Here is a 20,386-nt window from a genome sequence, read left to right on the forward strand (position 1 = left end):
GGCGGCCTCGGTGGCTGCCGAGCGTGGCAAGGAGCGGGAGCGAGCGGGGCCGGGTCTGTCAGCGGAGGGGAGGGGCGAAGGGCGGTTCGGAGCCGAGGGACACGGCCGTGCATGAGCGGGGCCACAGCTATGGAAAGGAGCGGGCGCCGTGCGGGGCGGTGACCGCGGGGAATGACAGCGCGGGGGGCGGCCCGGCGGGGCCGGTTTTGCCGGGCAGCAGAGGCGCGGTCGCAGCGCGACCCGGGCGGGAGGCACCGGGCGGGCACGGTCAGAATAGAGATGCCAATGTGCCGCTCTCGAGAGGGCGGCTCGGAAAGGAAGGCGCAGTTGGGCGCTTTCGGGATGGCGCTAAGTGACGCTTTATTAGCAGCTGCCAGGACCTTGCAGAGGGCGGGTGCCACTTCCGCCACACTCAAGATGGCGGACGCGATAGGACCCTTTGAGAGGCGTCCCTGCCAATGCCTGCCGCCGGTCGCGGGGCCGTCGCCCGCCTCCGGTGCCGCTGACCCCACCAGCCGTGTCCTCGCACCGGGAAGCGCCGCGGAAAATCGCGCGGAAAGCGCGGGGCCGGCGTTGGAGTCGGGGCCGGATTCAGGCAGCCGAATAGACAGACGCCGTTGTGAGGCGGGGGGGCCTTAGGTGTGCCACACTAAAGATGGCGGCCGAACCGGAAGTGGCTTCTGCCAGCACCCAAGATGGCGGCGGCGGGCGGAAATCACGGGATTGCCACACCAAAGATGGCGCTCCTTACGCAGCTTTTTTGACCTTCTCAAGATGGCGGCTGAAAGGCCTCCCGGTCCGTCTATTCGGCTGCCTGAACGCGACGCCGACACAAACCCAGAGCTTTCAGCACAATTTTCTGAGGCGTTTCCCGCTTTGCGGACACCGACTGTGGGGCCAGCGGCGCCTGGGGCAGGCGGGAGCATTCAGGCAGCCGAATCGACGGAGCGGGGTCCTTCCGGCCGCCATCTTGAGAAGGTCGAATAGCCACGGACCCGATCGCCGCATCGGTGCGGTACCGGTGACTTCCGCCCTTCCTCGCCGGGAGCGGCAATGGCGGGGAGCCCGGGGAGCAGCGCGGCCGGGCCGGGGGCACCGGGGCGGGTGCTGCGGGCTCGGAGGTGAGCGGGGAACGGGGACAGCCCCGAGCGGACGGTGGGGGCCGCGGGGGATCGGTATTCCGGCCCAGGGATGGGTGCCCTGGCATAGGGATGGGTGCCCTGGCACAGGGATCGCTGTCCTGGCACAGGGATGGGTGTTTGGCACAGGGATGGGTGTTTGGCACAGGGATGGGTGCCCTGGCACAGGGATCGCTGTCCTGGCACAGGGATCGCTGTCCTGGCACAGGGATGGGTGTTTGGCACAGGGATGGGTGCCCTGGCACAGGGATGGGTGCCCTGGCACAGGGATCGCTGTCCCGGCACAGCGGGAGCTGCGGGCACGGGACACCGCAGCTGCTTCGGCCGTGCGGGGCCCAAGGCGTCGCTCCGGGGCGGATTCTGTAGGGGACAAAATGAACATTTTGGGGTAAAATCTGGGTTAATCTGCAGTGGGGTTTGTGCCCGCTGTGTTCACGGCCCCGCCGGCTCAGGGCGGGTTAAAGGCGCAGCTGCCCCGAGACAGCGGGACCGGCCGGGGCTGCTCGCTCCCGGTGCTGCCGCCCCGTGGGGAGAGCCCGGCACTGCAGCCCGGAACGGCGCTGGACACGGGATGGGCGTGGAACAGCAGCGCAGGGAATGCTGAGGCAGCCCAGGGAATGCTGCGGTCCCAGGGAAGGCTGAGGCATCCCCTGCCCGGGGCACTCGGCAGCAAACCCCTGATGTTGAGCAGAAAAAGGAAAGTTCTGGGTTAGTGGGAGGAGGTTTCTGGAATGGAGCTGGGACAGGTGCTGATCCATGCATGGAATCACGGGCTGGTTTGGCTTGGAAGGGACCACCAAGATCAGTTACACTCTGTTTGTTGTCTGATTCCACAGCAAAGAACATCCAGAACTGCCTCCTCACCCTCACGGACAGCAGGAATGCCTTCCATAGCTCTTGTTTCGGAATGGGAATGGCTGTTGGGAGCTCTGGCAGGACCAGGTAAGAACAGAAATGGGATCATTCTGGCTCCTGCTGGAGGTGGTTTTCTCTTTCAGGATGTTCTGATTGATCCTTTCACAGCAGTGTTCCTGGGCACATTTCAAAATAGTTGAAAACTGGTGGGGAAAAAATGTGAACCTGATCCATTTCTGGTAATTCCAAGCTTCTCTCACAGCACTGTTCAGGGGAAAGCTGATGAAAAGATAAAGATGCAGAGGAACAAGTGCTGTAAACCCCCCAGGCTCTCTGAGAGAGCAAACCTTCCAGTAATGCCAGTACATCGCTCTGAGAGACTCTGGGATCACAAGGTTTTCCAGGAAAGCAAAACAAGGACAGAGATGAGGGAATAGGCTTCCAGTTAAGAATGGTTTGGTGGGTGTAGGAATGATTCTTGTATGTTTGATGCTTCCCTTTTTATTCCTGAATAATTTTAAAATGATTCCTTGAATAAATCATCTAAATTTGGGAATCTAAATTGGAGAGGGAACAGTGCAACATCAATACAGGCAGAGATCATGGAATGATGGAATGGTTTGGGTTGAAAGCCCCATCTCTGAGCCTGTTCTGGGCAGGCTCCTGCCCATCGGCCACTCCTTGCAGGTGGACATGGAAGTGCTGGAGGCGTTCAGGGAACGCTGATTGTTTTTCCCTGCCTCTGGCAGTCAGGTCAGTAAAAAGACTAATTGACCTCTTCCAGTGGGGAGACATTTAAACAAGAGGTGCCAAAAAGAATTGGAGCTTCTGCACGCTGAAATCTGCAAGTCTCCAAGTTAAAATCCCCCCTGGATGGTCACCGGTGCGACTCCCACGGACTGGTCACCTTGGCCAGGAGTGTCCAATCCTGCTGTCAATGCACTGGACCAGGATGTCATTTTCATTTCGTGTAAAGACCCTCTGGGTGCCCCCCAGTCACTGGAAGGACCGGACTGGGCTCCCAGGGCAGTAATTCCAGGTGTTCCCTTCATGGCAATAGCACAGGAGCCTTCCCCTTGGCCAGAGGAGCAGCCAGTGCCTCCCTCAGTCCACAAGTCCCCAGGACAGAACACAGAGAAAGGAACAGGAATATGGAAATGCCCCACGCTGGGAGTTTGTGTTGCTCTGGATTAAATTTTGGATTTATAATGTTAAAGGGGGGGGTGTGGAGGGGCTTTTCTCTGTTTCCTGTTCATTATTGTTACCACTGCTCTTGTTGCTCTCACTGTTACTATGTGTTGTCATTACTCTCAAATGATTGCATTTGTCTTGGTTTCCATTATTAAACTGTTCTGAGCTGGAATTTTGTCTCTGGTCTCTTCCCCATCCCACGGGGGGTGAGGGAGCGGCTGCTGGTGCCCAGCTGGGGTCCAGCCGTGGCCCCGGGCACTTCTGGGGGCTCCGAACCCGAGGGACAGGAGCGGTTTTGGGCTCACAAAAAGAGACCCAGTGCTGCGTTTTGGGGCCTCAAAAGCAGGCGCAGAGCTTAAAAGCAGAGACTAAATCCTGCACTGTGGAGTCCTGAGAGCAGGCTGGTATGGCCAGAGCTGGGACTCAGAAACAGTGACTAAATCCTGTTCTCAGGGCTTGAGGAAGAGAGCGAGTCCTGTGTGTTTGGGCTCACAAAGAGAAACGGAAGTGCTGCGTTTTGCTGGCCCTGAATTAAAGGCCAAGTGCCGTGTTTTGATGCTCAAAGCGGGCTCTTCGGGCCAGGGCGAGTGTGTGTCTCTGGGCTCCGAGTCCTGCCTCAGGCACAGCCCGAAGCCGGGCTCGCCGGCCCCACGCAGAGCTCGGGAGCAGCGACTCAGCGCCGCGTCCGGGGCTGGCGGCAGAGCCCGGGGCCGCGTCGTGGGGCCCAAGGCGGGCTCCGGGAGGGGCTCAGGGCTGAGAGCGGAGCCCGGCCCGGCGCGTCGGGCCCGGCTCGGGATCCCGGGGCTGCCCGGGCGCCGGCACAGCCCCGGCTCCCCGCGGAGAGCCGGCCGGAGCAGGAGCGGCAGCGCCGGGCTCGGCCCCAGCGCCCGTCCCGGAGCGGCTCCTGCCGGTGCCGATCCCAGCCCCGATCCCGCCGGGGGAGAGGCGGCACCGCCCGGGACCCGCAGCGGCCGCCGGCACGACCCGGAGCCCCGGTCCCGGGAGCGGCCCCGGTGCGGCCCCGGTGCGGCCCCGGTGCGCGGGGCGGGCCCGGCCCGGGAGAGAGGGGCGGGGCCCCGAGCGATGGAGCCGCCCCCGTGCCGGGCAGGGCGGGCCCCGGGGCCGGGCGGGGCCGGGGCTCTGGGGCGGGGCCGAGCGGGGCCGGGGGCGGCTTCAGGGGCGGGGCCGGGCCCGGCTCAGGTGCGCGGGGCGGGGTCCGCACAGGTGCGCGGGGTCCCAGGGCGGCTGCGCAGGGCGGGGCCGAGGTGATTTAAGCCCCCGAAATCGCCCCCGCCGCCATTTGCTCCCTCAGAGCTCGGGGAGGCTGCGGCCGGGCCGGGCTCCCCTGGCGTGGCCCGGGAGAGGCCTCCGCTCCCCCTCTTTCCTCCCCCTCTTTCTCCTGCCCTTCTCCTCCTCCTTCTTCCCCCGCTTATCACCTCTTTCCTGCTCCCCCAGTTTCTTTCTCTCTCCCCACACCCTCCCTCTCTCTCTCTCCCAGCCCCCCTCCTGCCCTCTCCCCAGCGCCCCCCACTCTCTCTCCCTGCTCCTCTGCGCATCCCCGACCCCCGTACCCCTCCTTTCTCCCCGACCCCTCCTTTCTCCCTGACCCCTCCTTTCTCCCCTCTCCGTACCCCGCTCCCCAACCCGACTCCCCTCTCTTCCCCCTCTACCTCTCCTCTGTCCATCATCCTTTCCCCCCTCGTTCTCCCCAACCCACCCCGACTCCTCTCCCTACCCCCCTCATCCCTCCCTGACTCTCCCCTTTCCCTCTTTCCCCCGCAGCCGCGGGGCTCGGGGCGCCGGAGAATAAAGCCCAGAGGGCCGGAGCCCGGCGCCCCTGCCCTCGCTGGAGCCCCACACGGGCCGGGCCCGCTCGGCGGGTCCCCCGTGCGGTACAAAAACAGCGCCGGGGCTCCGGCTTTCCACACATCACACTGGGGATCCCCTCCTCAGGAGGGGTTCCCGGGGGGGGGGTGGGTTTCAGGGAGGGTGGTGGGTTGGGGTAGGGTGGGCCCCCTCCTGAGGAGGAGGTCCCGGGGGGGTGGGGGGTCCGGGGGGGGTGGGTGGGGTGGGCCCCCTCCGGAGGAGGGGGTCCCGGGAGGGGGTCAGGGTGAGCCCCCTCCGGAGGAGGGGGTCCGGGGGGGGGGGTGGGGCGGAGGGGGGACTTTCCCCCCCCTCCAGTCCCCGCCCCCTCTCCCGGATCCCTTCCTCCGGACGGGGCTCACCCCGGCCCCCTCCCCGGGACCCCCTCCTCCGGACCGGGGTCCCGGGGGGAGGGAGGGGGGCGGGTGGGGTGGGGGGGCCGGACGGGAGGGGCTGTTGGTTTGGCCTGTGAGCTCTATGTCTGTTCATGCCGCAGAGTGACGTGACCCCCCCTGCTTCCCCCCCACCCCACCCGCCCCCCTCCCCCCTCCCGGGGCCCCGGTCCGGAGGAGGGGATCCCGGGGAGGGGGCCGGGGTGAGCCCCGTCCGGAGGAGGGGGTCCAGGAGAGGGGGCGGGGACTGGAGGGGGGGAAAGTCCCCCCTCCGCCCCACCCCCTCCCCCGGACCCCCTCCTCCGGAGGGGGCCCACCCTGACCCCCTCCCGGGACCTCCTCCTCAGGAGGGGGCCCACCCTCCCCCAACCCACCACCCTCCCTGAAACCCACCACCCCCCCCGGGAACCCCTCCTGAGGAGGGGATCCCCAGTGTGATGTGTGGAAAGCCGGAGCCCCGGCGCTGTTTTTGTACCGCACGGGGGACCCGCCGAGCGGGCCCGGCCCGTGTGGGGCTCCAGCGAGGGCAGGGGCGCCGGGCTCCGGCCCTCTGGGCTTTATTCTCCGGCGCCCCGTGCCCCGCGGCTGCGGGGGAAAGACGGGACAGAGGACGAGAATAAGGGAGCAGAGGGGTCAAAGAAGGAGCGCAGGTGGGGGGTTCGGGGTGTGCAGGGAGAGGTGGGATGGGGGGACAGGAAAGGAGGGGGGGAGGACGAGGACGGAGCACAGGTGGGGGGGCAAAGTACAGAGGGGGAAAGAGGGAAGAGGAACAGAAGGTGGTAGAGGGGGAAGCAAAGGTGGGGGACGGAGGGGGAGGACTGAGGGCAGGTGGGGGGAATTGGGAGGGGAAGGGGAGCAGGGTGAGGGGGCAGGGGGGACCCGGGATGGGGGGGAAAGAACGGTGGAGAAGGAGAGACAGGGTGGGGGGGTAGGGCAGGGTTGGGGTGTGTAGGGGGACAGGGAGGGGGGATGGGGGGGACCGGGCCGGGGGGGAGGGAGGGGAGGGCTAGGGGGGAGAGGGGGGGGGTAGGGGGGGGGGTGTAGGGGGTGGGGGAGGGGAGGCAGAGGGGAAAGAGCGGAGAGGGTTAGAAGAAGAGAGGTAAAGACAAATATAAAGGAAAAGAGATACAGAGATACAGAGCCCAGCCCGGCCACAACCTCTCCCACCGAGCGCCGAGGGAGCAAATGGCGGCGGCGCCGATTCCCGAGGCTTAAATCCCCTCGGCCCCGCCCCGCGCAGCCGCTCTGGGGCCCCGCGCACCTGTGCGGACCCCGCCCTTCACACCTGTGCCGGGCCCGCCCCGCCCCGCCCGCGCCCGTAAATGCCGGCGGGTCCGCGCCCGCTCCGCTTTGTGCGGTGGATGCTCATCCTGCTCCTCCCGGGCTGCGGCGGGACCGTCGTTCGGAGCGCTGTGCGGAGCCCGGCACCGGGGGCTGCTCCCGGCGCTGCGCCGAGCCCGAGGCGCTGAGGTGGGACCGGGAACGGGACCCGGGGATTCGTGTCCGGGTCCTGTCGGTGTTTGCTGGGGGTCCCGGGCCGAGCCGCTTGTCCCTCGGCGGGCGGGGTGCGGCTGCCGGGGCCGGAGAACTGAGGTGGGATGGGGGATGGCATTAGGGATCGGCATCGCCGCGGCTGGCAAGAGCCGCTCCGGGATTGGCGCTGGCGCCGAGCCCGGCGCTGCCGCTCCCGCTGCGGCCAGCGCGGGGCTGGGCTCCCGCCGGACCTCCGGCTACGCTCCCGCTGCGGCCGCGGGGAGCCGGGGCCGTGCCGGTGCCGGGCCCGCCGGGAGGGCGGCGCTTCCCCGCAGCAGGCGCTGGATCGCGCCTGGAAGCGGCCGGGCCGCGGGGACCGCCCGTGCCCGCCCCGGCCCCCCCCGAGGCCGCCGCTCCCTCAGCGCCGCCCGCCCTGTGGGGCGCCCCCTGGCGCAACCGGAGCGCCGGCGCTCCCGGCCCGGCCCCGCCCGCAGCCCCCGCGGGGACGCGGAGCTCCCCCAGCCCCGGCACTGCCGAGGCCGCCGCACCCCCTGCGCACGGCAGCGCCCGCCTCCCCCTGCCCCGGGCCGCTCCCCCGGGGGCCTCCCGCCCGCCGCGCCCCCGCCCAACCAGCGCGGCTGCAGCGGGACGAGCCGCTCCGGGCCGGGCGCTGGCGCCGAGGCCGCTGCTGCCGCTCCTGCTCTGACTGCGCCCGCTGCGGGACCGGGGCCTCGCCGGGGCTCGCTGCTGCTTGGGCCGCTCATCCGATACCTGCCGGGTGAGACCTGATGCTATCCTTCCTCCCCCCCGCTTTCTCTGGGGCTTGCACGCTCCAATGCAAAAACCTCTGGGTTTCAAAGTCCAGTGGAAACTGTTTATTCTTTATTTCTAGAGCACAGGAGATCCGGAGTGGGAAGGGATACACAAGGACCACCAAGTCGAACCCTTATGTGAATGCCTCATCTGGGGATTGAACCCACACCTGGGCATTCTCAGTACACTGCTCCAACCAAGCCAATCTCAGCTCCTGGGAATGTCCTGCCTAGGATAGGAATGCCAAGTGCCAGCCAGGTAATTCCTATGCAAATACAGCTCCTTCTTTTATGCTAATGCTGCTTTACACCCCAGCCCCTGATCATGGAACAACACAGGTGATCAGTTAGTTGTGTGGCAGCACAAAACTCATCCCATAACCCTGATTTCCTGCCCTTTCCAGGATTTACCCAACAGCTGTAAAGGTGCTCGTTCCATGGCCCTTTCCAGGGAGAAATGAGCAAGGCAAGGCCTGAGGGTTCACTTGGTCCATGGCCAAAGTTCTTCTGGAGAGTGTCAGGGCTGCTCCTGCCTGCAGAGGGGCCTTTCCCTCAGGTGAGTGTTCACAGCCCAAAATCCCAGTTGGCTGCTGAGGCTGGGGAGCTTTTGTGGCCCAGAGCTGCACAGAGCTCTCAGTGACTCCTGCTCACTGCCAGGAGTGTTCCTTGCTGCTTCCTCTATGTGTCCCAGCTGGCAGGGAATGGGGGCAGGGAGAAGGCCGGGAGCCCCAGGAAGGGAAGCAGCAGCTCTTGTGCTTTGGATTTGCAGAGAGGAGCTGTGCCTGCAGTGTCCTGCCCGTGGCACGCAGTGTGCCAAACACACATCCCCGGAACGGGCACTGGGCTGCCCGGGCAGCGCTGGGATGGACATGGATAAAGGGCTGCCCGCGGCCCCTCGGCCAGGGGCTGCTCTGAACAGGCACCCAGAGATGCTTCAGTCCCGACAGACCCCACTGACACCCCAAAAATGCCCCAAGGAACAGCTGGCACTGGGCAATGTCAGAATGGGCTGTTTGCAGAGGGGCTCAGACAGCAATTCCCAGTGCTGACCTCCCACACTCCTGCCAGCTATGTCCCAGCCACCCAAAATGCCTTCCCTTCCAGCCTGAGGCCATCATCCCTCAGCAGTGTTAAAGCCAAGGCAAGCTTCGCCCACAGCAATGAAATGCCAAGCAATGCCCTCAGAGATGCCTTCAAATGAAAGGTCAGAGTCAGAGAAATCTCTTTGGATTGAGTTGGGAGTTTTTGGGGAGCCAGCTGGAACTGCACAACTGATGGAAAGCTTTCCCAGGTGGCTCCCACTGCAGGTGCCCTGAAGGCAGGGATGTGCATCCCTTTCCTGAGGGAAAAGAACTTGCAGAGGCCACTCCTGAGGCTCTGGAATGAAATCAGCTCCTGCAGGGAGAGAAGTCCTCCCGTGGGCACAGGGGCTGCCTCAGCAGGGGCTGGGAGTGTGTCCAGCCAGCGCCTGTTCCTGCTTTAAAACATCACCTGGAGCCCCAGCTCGGGGGGTGCAGGCAGCTGAATTCCAGGGAACTCTGTCAGGTGCCCCCAGGGACATTGGGGGGGGCTGGGGGATGAGGGTTACAAACAGCAAATTCTGTGGAACATGAAGCTGTCCTTGCCCTGACCCTGCTGAGCTTCCCTGGAAGCTCTGCTGGTTCCTGCCACAGCTGGTGTTAAATAGGCAGCTCTGCATGAGAATATCCATGCTCCAGGAGGCACTGGGAGGCTGTTCCAGTGGCAATTCAGCAGGGAATTCAGGGCTTTGGGTAGAATTCATCTGAACTAGCAAAGCCAAACCCCAAATCTGGGCACCACACAGGGAACAATCTTTGTGCTGCCCTGGCAGCCAAAGCCCCTGGGCTGGGAAATGTCAGCAGGCAAATGGATGGAATGATCTAAATGCCAGCATCCCCCAAAGGGACAATGCCATCACCTCCCTTTGCTCCCCAAGTGTCCACTGTGTTCCCCACAGGTGCCCTGGGGATGCCAGGGAGGTGCCTTTGCCCACAGTGCCTTTCTCCTGCCCCTCTCCAGCCTGAGGCCTCTTCTCCCTTCCCTGCCAGCTGCTGCCAAGGAAGGAAGACACAGTGAGTGCTGAGTTGACCTCCAAATAGTCCTTCCCTCACCTTGAGATGACCTGAGATTTTACCCCCAAAATGTCCCCATCTGTCTCCTTCTGACTTCCTCATTTTTTACAAGGAAGCATTCTTTCTCTGCTCTGGAGATTACCACAAGATTTGCCCCCAAAACTTTCCCTACCTGTCCACTACCTCTTTCCTCATTCCCACCTCAATCTTTTCATTCTTTGCCCTACAGATGCTTTCAGTTTTTACCCCTCTGAACTTCCCTACCTGTCCATAAGTGATTACCTCAGTTTACCCCATCAAGTGCATTCTCTCTGCTACAGATCACCTCAGATTCTATCCCCAAAATTTTCTGGACCTCTCCACCACTGAGTACTTTATTTTTACCTCCAAATACTCATTTTCTACCATGGAGATTCCCTCAAGTTTTACCCCCCAGATTTACCCACCTGTCCACAGCAATTCCCTCAGTTTACCTCAGGATGCTCCTGCTCTCTCCTAGAGATGTCCTCCCATTTTACCCCCTCAGTTTTCCCTACCTGCCCAATTCTGATCACCTCCTTTTTACCTCAAAACATGAGTTCTTTCTTCTGCAGATGAACTCAGATTTTATTACCAAAATGTCTATTTTGTCCCCTGTGCACTGACTAGATTGTAAAACCAAAACCACGCAGGTTATCTCTGTCTTATCCCCAAAATGTTCATTCTGCCCCCTACAAATTAGGTCAGATTTTTTCTCAAAAACCCTTACTATTCCTACATAATTACCTCAGGGTTTGCCCCCCACATTCTACCTAATGTTGGCTACTGATCACCTCATTGCTTCCTCAATATGTTCATTCTTTGCCCTACAGATCTTCCCAAGTTTTACACCCCAAATTTCCTTGCCTTGCCCCAGTGACTGCCTCAGTTCATGTCAGTGGTCACACTCTCCCTAGAGATTACCTCAAGTTTAACCCCCCAAATTTTCCTTAACTGTCCACAACTTATTACCTCATTTTACCTCAAAAGATTCATTCTCAACCTTTAGATTATTTCAAGTTTTACCCCCCAAAATTCCCCTACCTGTCCACTACTGATTCCCTCATTCTTCCCTCAATATTTATTTACTTTCTACCATGTAGCTTCTATCAAGATTTACCCCCAAAGTCTTCCATCTCTCTACTACTGATTACCTCATTTTGACCTCAAAATGTTCTTTCTACAGCTTATTTAAGGTTATTTTTACACAAGTTTCCCTACCTGCCCACAACTGATTCCCTCATGTTACCTCAGTGTGTTCATGCTCTCCCCTAGAGATTAGCTCAAATTTTCCCCCATGCTCAGTACTCATCACCTCATTTTTCCCTCCAAGTGTTCATTCTCTGCTCTTGAGATTTTGTCAAATTTTGCCTCCAAAATTTTCCTTATTTGTCTACTACTGAGTACCTCATTTTTACACCAAAACATTCATTCTGTCCCCTACAGATTACATCAAATTTTACCCCCCAAGTTTTCCTTCCTGTGCAATATTAACTCTTTTCTGCCCCAAAAATGTGCATTCTCTGCCCTAAACATCACCTCAGCTTTTCCCTCAAAAATGCCACCTCACTCCCCTCGACATCCCCTCCCATTTTCCTACACAAACAATTCTTGTGTCCCCTCTCAGCCAGCCCAGGTTTTCAGCTAAAAATGTCTCCTCTGTCCCCTCAAAGTTATCCCAGGTTTTCCCAGTGAGGAGCTGCAAGGAATTCAGGCAGGGCCAATGACACCAGGGAACAGCTGTAAATTCAGAGGCAGAAAGAGAAGATCTACCAGGAAAGGGGAAAGGTTCAGCAAACATTTCTGCAATTAATTAATTAATAATTATTTCCAGTTCCCCACTGAGAAGAACACAACCTCACAGCTGTTAAGGCCTGACAGTTCCCTGCAGGGAGAGCTCAGCCCATGTGCCCAGAGGCAATCCCAGCATCTGCAAGAAAGAAAGAAGCAGCAAAAGGTGATTGCTTCTCTTTCAAAGTTATTTCAAGTGCTCACACCCAAACCCGCCTTTGCTCTTGATTCTGGCCAGGTGCATGGTGAGTGCTGGGCACAGGTCATGTCATCCATGCTGGTGTGAGTGATGCTTTCTGGGGGAAAGCAGCTGATCTCCAAAGTTCCCTTCCTGCCCTGTGCCTGATCTGCACAGGAGAAAACCTCTTCCAGGAAGGGACTGTGCTCCCTCTAATGCCATTTGCCCAGTCTGTGCCATGGGGATATTGCCAGCCTGGGGCAGCAGAGGCACACGCAGCTCTCAGCACTCTCTGCTCCAAGCACAGCTCTGGGCTCCTTTGCACACTGCCTCTGCCATGGGGTTTTCTCCAGGAGAAGCCAAGGAATTGCTCATGGAAGGGTGCAGATTAAGTTATCCCAAAGGGAAGCAAAGAGTAAGTACTCCAGGAAGAGCCCTTGGGATCTGCTGGGCTGAGGTGGGAAGGGGACATTCATTCCCTGCAGGGCCAATACACAACAACCTCCAAGCCAAAGCACAGACTGGCAGGTGGGGTCTGACAGCAGCACTCTGACAAACCTCCTTGTCATTCTTTCCTGCAGTGACTTTTGCAAGCAAACTCTGAAGCTGACAAGCCCAGAAGCTCCATCCAGCCACTCTGGAAGGAAAGGATACTCCCAGGGATGAGGCACATTCCCAGCAAACTCTCCCAACACAGCCTGGAGGCAGCGCTGGAGCTCGGGTGTGGGGCTGGGAAGGGCTGCCAGGAGCACGCAGCCCCCAGGTGGGGTGGCAGCGGCAGCAGCAAATTCCCACAGGCTGATGGCACAGCAGAGAGACAAAGGCCAGCAGTGCCCATGGGAGGTGCAGGGTTAATTCTGCTCCCTGCCCTGCCCCATCCCTGCAGGAAAGCTCCAGGGGGGAGAGAAACTCTCAGGGTGCCCAAAATGCAGCATCTGTCACCCTGATCCAGCTTCAACTCAGCGTGGGGGGCCAAACTCCCCCCACAGGTAAACACTGAGCTGAGCTGGTCAGTCTCAAACACAGCCCCAGTTCTCCCCTCCAGCCTGCTCCTGGGGCTGCTGCCACATTCCTGACAAGGAGCCCCTTTGGACAGGGCTCTCTCTGTGTCTCAGGTGCTGGGCACTGCAGGGACCAGGGCAGCCCCCTCTGGGGACAACTGGGGATTCATCCCACACCATGGGCAGGACCAGGGGCCCTCCAGTACAGGCTGGTGGGGCCAGAGCCCATTGGGTTTGGCTGCTCAAACACCAAAGCTTTTGGCAAAGATGGGACAAGTTAAGTGAGGTTTCCTGTCCTGAGAGAGAGAAGAAATTGTTGAAATTAAGCATGGAAATTAAGTCCACTGTGGAAGTCAAAGGCTCCTGGCTTTCCCACTCCTGTTCTGATTGCTCACTAGAGGGTTTTTTCTGTAACAAATGAGAGGTGGCACCAAATAAAAGAGCTCTTTTTCAACATTTTTTCCCTACTTTCTTTCATACATAAAAAGGATGTCCATTTTTTCTTAGTGCATTCTTTGCCTAATTTTAACAGAACCATTTTCCTTCCAGGCCCCACTTGTGGGTTCTTCACTCCTTTGCCATTGGACTTTGGACAAAGGAAGAGAAGGATCTGCTCCACATGGGTGTCATCCTATGGGGAACACCCCCTGTACCAGCCCCAGCCTGGGCCAAGCACGCTGCCTCACTCTCCCCATTCTGGATGCTGCCTCCAATCCAGTCTGAGTTTTCCCCTGGTTTCCATGTCTAAGGACAGGAACTTGTCCTGGTCAGGGTGTAAGGCCTTAAACTGCACATGGATCTGGGGGGCTGGGACTGGGATTCCAGCAGGGAATTCATTGTTTCACAAATCAAAATTATTCCAGGGAGCTGCTGCTTCACCACACAGTGTCAGCAAAAGAGAGAAAACACCAAAGGTGTATCCAAAAACAAGGATGAAATGATTCCTGCTGCTTTTAGTGGGATCAGGGCTTATGCTGCCCTGGAATGACAAAGAACTTCTCCCTCAGCCCCCCAGAGAGCCCTCAAAAAGCCAAAGTGCAGCAGGGAAGGAAGGAAAGGCACCTGCTGGGGACAGCACAGCTCCAGCTGCTCATGGGGACTGGGAATGAGTCTGGAGCCAAAAGCCCCTTCCCAGGCTGGAGGGGCTTGCCTAAAGCACCACCTCTGGGAAGCAAAGGGCTATGGAAGAAATGGAGTGGGAATTTACAATAATAATCATAATGGATCGGGAAAGAGCAACAACAGAAGCAACAATCATTCCAAGGGAGCAGGAGGGATGCTGAGCTTTAAACAAGGTTTGAGTGAGGCAGCAGCTCCTGGCAGTTCTAACCCACAGCTCCAGCTCTGCGATTCCAGGAGCACTGCAAGCTCCTCCTGCCCAGTCCCTGGCTTTGCCTCCTGCCAGTACTCGGCACCTCGGGCACGGGTGGCTGCGAGTGCTCCAGTGCTGCTGCCCCGAGGGAGCGGGAAAATGGCCACTAAACCCCTTCCCACTGGGCTGGCTCCGAGCTCTGCCTGGGGAAAACATTTGGCAGCCCTGGCATTTCAATGCAATCAGTTTCCATCACTTTGAAGATGCACTGAATAAACCCAGGGCCCATAAGTAAACCTCTCCCCATAAGGAGAGCCCCAGGGAATACACAATTCTTCCTATGCCTGGCCAAACAAACCAGCAGCCAGGTTTTGGGGAGAGACTCCAGACTCTTATTTCCCTCCCTGGCTGTAAACCACTTGCAGAGGCTTTGGAGTTCATACAAGCTTGTCAGGATTTGGATTCTTCATTTAAATTCCATTCAGATACTGGAATGGAAGTGTCCTAAAGGCACCTCCACTCAGACTTTCATTTTAAGCCCTCTACTACAAAAGAAGTTGGATGTTCTTTTCTTAGGAACACCCCACCTCTGCTTCTTTAGGTGTCTCCATGTGGGACATAAAATAAACATGGACAAATTTTAGAATGCAGCTTCCAAGTTACCTGCTAGGAAATTACTCCAGCTCTGGTACCTTGGGCTGTTTTAAACACAGCCTGGCCCTTCATGGCTGAGGCTCTGAGCTACACAACTTGTGAGCTGGCAAGTAACAGCAGCTGAGGGCTCATCCCAGCTGTACACAAAAACAGGGAGTGGGGGCTGCACTTGGATACATGCAGGCAGGGTTGGGCCCCTTCTGAAAGCTTCAATCCCTGTTTTTCAGAGACTCAATCAGGGATAATGACATTTTCACAAAGCTCTCTTAAGGCACGTGAAAACCCGAGCAAGAAAATGGAATCAAAGCCTTTGTTCCACTGGCCTCACGCCCCAAATTCCAACGGGACACACAAGTCCCTCTCCTCGCAAGGCAACGTCTCCTACCTGGATCTGTGCCTTCCCCAGCCTTTGGTGGCCGCTGTCTCCATCCTCCCACACCTCCTCATCTTCCACCTCAGCAGGCCTGGCTTCCTCATCCTGCAGAGCAAGCACAGGGACACTCACCAGCATGCTCATCCCAACCCTGGGCAGCAGGGATGGACTGCTGGGACCCCCTGGACACTCACCCCTCTGCTGGGCACCATCCCTGCTCTGCAGCCCATTCCCGTTCCTGGCCTGGCATCTCCTTTGAACGGGATGTTAAACCACAACCACTTGCTCTGCTGGGTTTTGGGACATCAGAGACTCCCCCAAGGCAGTGGACAAAGCTCCTGTTCCCACACCCTCTGCCTCCCAAAGCCCTGCTAGGGCCAGGCAGAGCAAGGGAAACCCCTCAGTTCCTGCTGGAAATTTCCTCTTGTGCCCGTAAACCCAGGGAAATCGTGGCTGCCCCATCCCTGGAAGTGTTCAAGGCCAGGCTGGTGACAGCTTGGAGCACCCTGGGGATGGAATGAGGTGATCCTTAAGGTCCCTTCCCACCCAAACTATTCTGCCATTCCAGGATGATTCTGTGATCTCTCCCTGCATTTATTTTGCATCGTTTCCTCTCTAATTTGAATTCCCAAATCTAAATTATTTTTTAAAGAAATCATTTAAAATTATCCCAGGAATAAAAAAGGGTGCATCAAACATACAAGAATCATTCCTACCTCCATCAAATCATTAATTGGAAGCCTCTTTCCTCATCTCTGTCCTTACTTTTCCTTTCCTGGGAAACCTTATGATCCCACAGATTTTCCAAGAGATTTACTGGGATTGCAGAAAGGTTTGCTCTGTCAGGGAGGCAGGGGGGGTTTACAACACTTGCTCCTCTGCATCTTTATCCTTTCACCAGCTTTCCCCCAGAACGGTGTTGCAAGAGAAGTTCAGAATTACTAGAAATGGATCAGGTTCACCTTTTTTCCTCACTCTTTTCTAACTACTTCCAAATTCTTGGAATTATCCTCAAATGAGGCCTAGAAAACTACTGTGAAAACATCAATCAGAGGAACATCTTGAAAAGAGAAAACCACATCCAGCAGCAGCCAAAACAATGCCACTGCTATTCTTACCTGGTCTCCAGGTGCTCCTGCCAGAGCTCTCAATACCCACTGCCATTCCATGAGGGTGAGGAGGCAGTTTTGGAAGTGTTCTTTGCCACGGGATGGGATAAAAGAGCCCAGAGGGTCTTTGTGTCCCTTCCAAGCCACCCCATGATTCCATGATCCCATCAGCACCTGTACCAATTCCATTCTGGAAAGCCCAATTCCATTCCTCCCATCAACTCAGAATTTCTCCCTTCCTCTCTCTGCTCCACATCAGGCATGTGTTGCCTCGTGCCACAGCCATGGGATGTCTCAGCATTGCCTGGGAATGCCACTCAAGGCTGCCCTTGTGGCCTCAGTGCTCCAAAATGCCCAGCTGGCTCCCGTTCCAGTCAGGAATGTCCCAAACAGCAGCGTGGGGTGTGCCCTCTGCATCCCACCATTGGGGCAGCTCCCATAGAATGTGACCCACTTACTGGGCTTGGAATTCCTGGCTTAAAAAGCAGGTGCTGGAATATCCTCTCCTAGGAATATCCGGAAGACCAGAAGGCTCCCTGAAAGCCACAGGTCAGGGACAGAGTCAGATGAACGATCCTGAACTGGTTTTCAGGGGATGCATCCCCAGCCTGTGGCTGCAAAAACTCCAGAGCTGTTCCTTCCCCTTGGGACAGCCAGGGAAAACATCCCCAGCATGGATTTCTGACAGGAAAAACCTCACTGCTCCAGGCTACTTGGCTCCTCCCAAATCCAGGCCAGCACTCCAACAGGCTCTAAGGACAAAACAACAGCAAAGACCATCTCAGGGCACACGCCACGAGCTGGGCGTCACATTCCTCACTGGAACTGGGCTGTTCCCACATCCCTGGGACAGTCGGGAGCATCCCCCGTTCCTCGCTCCTCCATTCAGGACAAAGAGCTGTCAAACAGCCAGTGCGTATGTCAGAGACTGAAACATTATATTTTCTCTCTTAAACGTTTTCTTAAAGGACTTTTAAAACTGAATTACAGAAGCTGAAGAGAAGACTGCAACACCCTGAATGGGGCCCTGAGGCCTGACACCGCTCGCTGATGAAGATAAGATAAAGTAACAACTCAGGGCTGGGGACATTCACTGAGCATGGGCTTAACACCTCCAAGGTGGGGACCACAGCCCCAGGGCGATCAGGTGCCAGGCTCACACAGACCCTGGCACCAAGGGGTGGAGGGAGGAGAGGCTCTGGGTACCTTGGAAAAGCCTCTGGTCAGAGGTGCAGTGACCGCCCATCCTGCACTGTGCAGAGCCCGGCTGAGGGGTGCTCACCGGGGGGAGGAAGCTCATCCACAGCAGAAGGGGTGACATGGCCCAGCACAGGGGCCCCCAGAGCCTGCAGCAGAGCACCAGAGATGATGCCACAGACCCTCAGTGTTGCAAGGGACAGCGTCAAGCCGGCCCCTGCAAGAGAGGCACGTGGGCGTTCCCAGCTGGCCCAAAGTGTGCATTAACCCACGGAATTCTGCACCCTTCGGCTGGGGCAGCATGGAGCGGGATGGCCACGGCGCCCACGGGGGACCCTCACCAGCAGCAGAGCGGATGGAGGGGAGCAACGAGACGTCGCTGGCACCCTCAGATGGGTGATGGGCTTCCACCTACCCCCGTCACCTCTCCCTGCTCCCCCACCCCCCACGCACACTTTTCTTTCTCTCTTTCTTTTCTCTTCCCTTTTCTTTGCCTCTTTTACTATCAAATAAAATACATTTTGGCAACAACATCTGACCTCATTTGGTTTTAGTCTCATTTCTGGGGATATTTTGAACCTTCCAGGTTCTTTCTGGTCTATGCTCAGAGATTTAGCTTGCTTTGCTTTCCTGGCTCTAAACCGGATTGTAACATCTTAATGGCGTAGTCGGCAGGATCCCCTAAAAATGAGAGTGTTGTTTCCCAAAAATCAATGAATTGCTAATACTTAGGATCGATCATTTTAAACATTTCCTAACACCTCTCTACCTTTCTTACTCTGTCTTAGTCTATTCTTTGGTTGGTTGGTTGTGTGTTTGCACCCGTGCCTAAACGGTGCCCCCGAGGCCCAAGGTCTGGGAAATCGGCACTCCTGTAGGTGAAAGACCTGGGAGGTTGCAAAGTTATTTTGCGACTCGTAACTGAGATTTTTTACTTTGTGACTTGTAACTTTGGTAAACACTAGGTGCCCACGAGGTGGAAGGAGTAGGACCTTAGAGAAAATTTTTAAGGGGTGTCCCTCGAGAGAGACTACTGCGGTGTTTGTAACTTTGTTTGGGTTGGTAGAAGAGGTACCTTCCCAGAGTGGGGGGTGAGACTTTTGTAAATTTGCTTTACGCTGGGCACCCTCTGGGAAAGATCACCCCCAAATTCGTGGTAGCATAAAATATAGTGCATAAGCTTTGTTTCCTTTGTTGAACGAATGTGGTGCCAGGTCATCTTCTGCGGGGATGGTCTGTGCACTGAAATGGTTTCTGTAACATCCAAGTAGTCAGTGTTGTTTAAATTCTCTGCTCTGCTAGCAGGGCCAGAGTTAAAAGAGGCTGCAGGCAAAACTATCCCCCGGCTCCTGAACTTGATTGTCATGTCCAAAGAAAGTTTTGGAATGCAAATGAGAGAGAACTTTACAGGGGGAAAAACTGAGAAGTTTTGAACCTGTAACATTCTCTGAAGTGTGGTCTACAGTAGCATGTAGACCCTGAATTAAAACTGGCAAGGGTCAGAAAATTACCACCAAAACGATACCTGTATGGCTACTGAAAAATCGAAATTTGGCCATAAGCCTGGCAAAATTAGAATCTTATCAATAAAATGCAATGAAAACACAAAAAAAGGCTGGGTGAGTAAAAGGAGCAAATGTTATCTGCAAAACTGATAAGACTAATTGCTCCAGGCAGAAATGCCCTGAAAAAAAAAAAAAAAAAAAAAAAAAAAGAGGAGAAAAAGGCATCCCGAATGCCTAAACCACTCACTCCACAGAACATCCAATCAACTGGAGGAGACCCCATTGAAAAACAAACTGTGGGACATGAAGCCTAATAATAATAATAAATTGATGCAATTAACAACTTGCTTTACACAGGCATATTTTGCCTGGGAAGCTTCTTTTCTCTTTCTAGGAATCCAAACATCCCTGCACTGAAGGAGAATGAATTTGGGAGCAGCAAAACTGCAAGCAGCACATTCACACCTAGGTGTGATAACCATCTCTTCACTTTAAGCTCTGTGACTTTCTAATAACGACAAGAAGTTTTTGTTTGAAGATCAGTCTGCAGTAGGCCGAATTTTTACTTTTCTTTTATAGGAACCTACCAACAGATGAGATCGAGCTGTGTGAGAACCAATGCAACTTTTAAATTGTCATCCTGACTGCTTGCCTCGTCAATTAATTTGTTAATGTTTGCAATTTGTGTTTGCATTACAAGCAAATCAATTGAATTTTATATATTGTTGAGTTCTTTTGCTGAGATAGTGTGGCAAAAGGTCTTATGAATGTTTGTTTGTTTTTTGAGAGTTGGTACAAGAATATATACATAAATGAAATCTTACATATATGTTTTTCCCAGTTCTACCTTGGAATCATTATAATTTGGCTAATTCTTTTCTCTCTTCAAGAATTATCAATTAGTGAACTAAAAAATCCTAACAGAATGTAAGATTAAATGAAAAGCAGCCTTCCACCAACTCTCAAACCTACTTAAACATCTTTAATGTACTGTTAAGTTTCCTATGTCCAAGAACATTTTAATTCTACCTCACTTCTTTTAATCAGGCTACTAAAGTTCAAAAGAACAACTAAATTGAAAAAAAAATTAATTTCTGTTTTATTTCTTCCTTCTTCTTGTTTTTCTTGGCTTTTTTTTTTTAATCCCACCAATAATAAAACTACAGCTTCTGTTTTGTGTCAAAATTAAATTACAACAGTGCTATAATCTATTCCCTGATAAATGAAACATAGCTGTGATGTAGAAACGTGTTTGCATGAAAATCTTTGTATGAAAATATTTTTAATTTAATATGATAAAAGTTAATTCTTTCATAGACTTACCCAGCGGAGCAGGAATTCTACCAATGAAAGTCTTCCAACTATATGTGAATGCAGTCAAGAAAACAACCTAGTTTTCAGCCTTGAAGTATGCAGAAGCACACATTTTC

At 56.0% G+C, this 20,386-nt stretch overlaps 2 long non-coding RNA genes across 3 annotated transcripts; both read left to right on the forward strand.

Annotated features, from left to right (window-relative positions):
- Positions 1-988: 988 nt before the first annotated feature.
- LOC309574423 lies at positions 989-3,251 on the forward strand. Its single transcript, XR_014226527.1, has 3 exons — positions 989-1,121; positions 1,976-2,081; positions 2,779-3,251. It is a non-coding gene; the product is annotated as an uncharacterized lncRNA (long non-coding RNA).
- Positions 3,252-7,575: 4,324 nt separating this feature from the next.
- LOC309574426 lies at positions 7,576-12,498 on the forward strand. Of its 2 annotated transcripts, none has more exons than XR_014226531.1 (4): positions 7,576-7,691; positions 7,806-7,984; positions 8,130-8,281; positions 12,387-12,498. It is a non-coding gene; the product is annotated as an uncharacterized lncRNA (long non-coding RNA). The 2 variants fall into 2 exon arrangements; XR_014226532.1 differs by lacking the exon at positions 12,387-12,498 and adding an exon at positions 9,704-9,818.
- Positions 12,499-20,386: the final 7,888 nt, after the last annotated feature.

This window comes from Coloeus monedula (assembly GCF_965178545.1).
Source record: "Coloeus monedula genome assembly, chromosome: 6".
In the NCBI taxonomy this organism is placed as follows: Eukaryota; Metazoa; Chordata; class Aves; order Passeriformes; family Corvidae; genus Coloeus; species Coloeus monedula.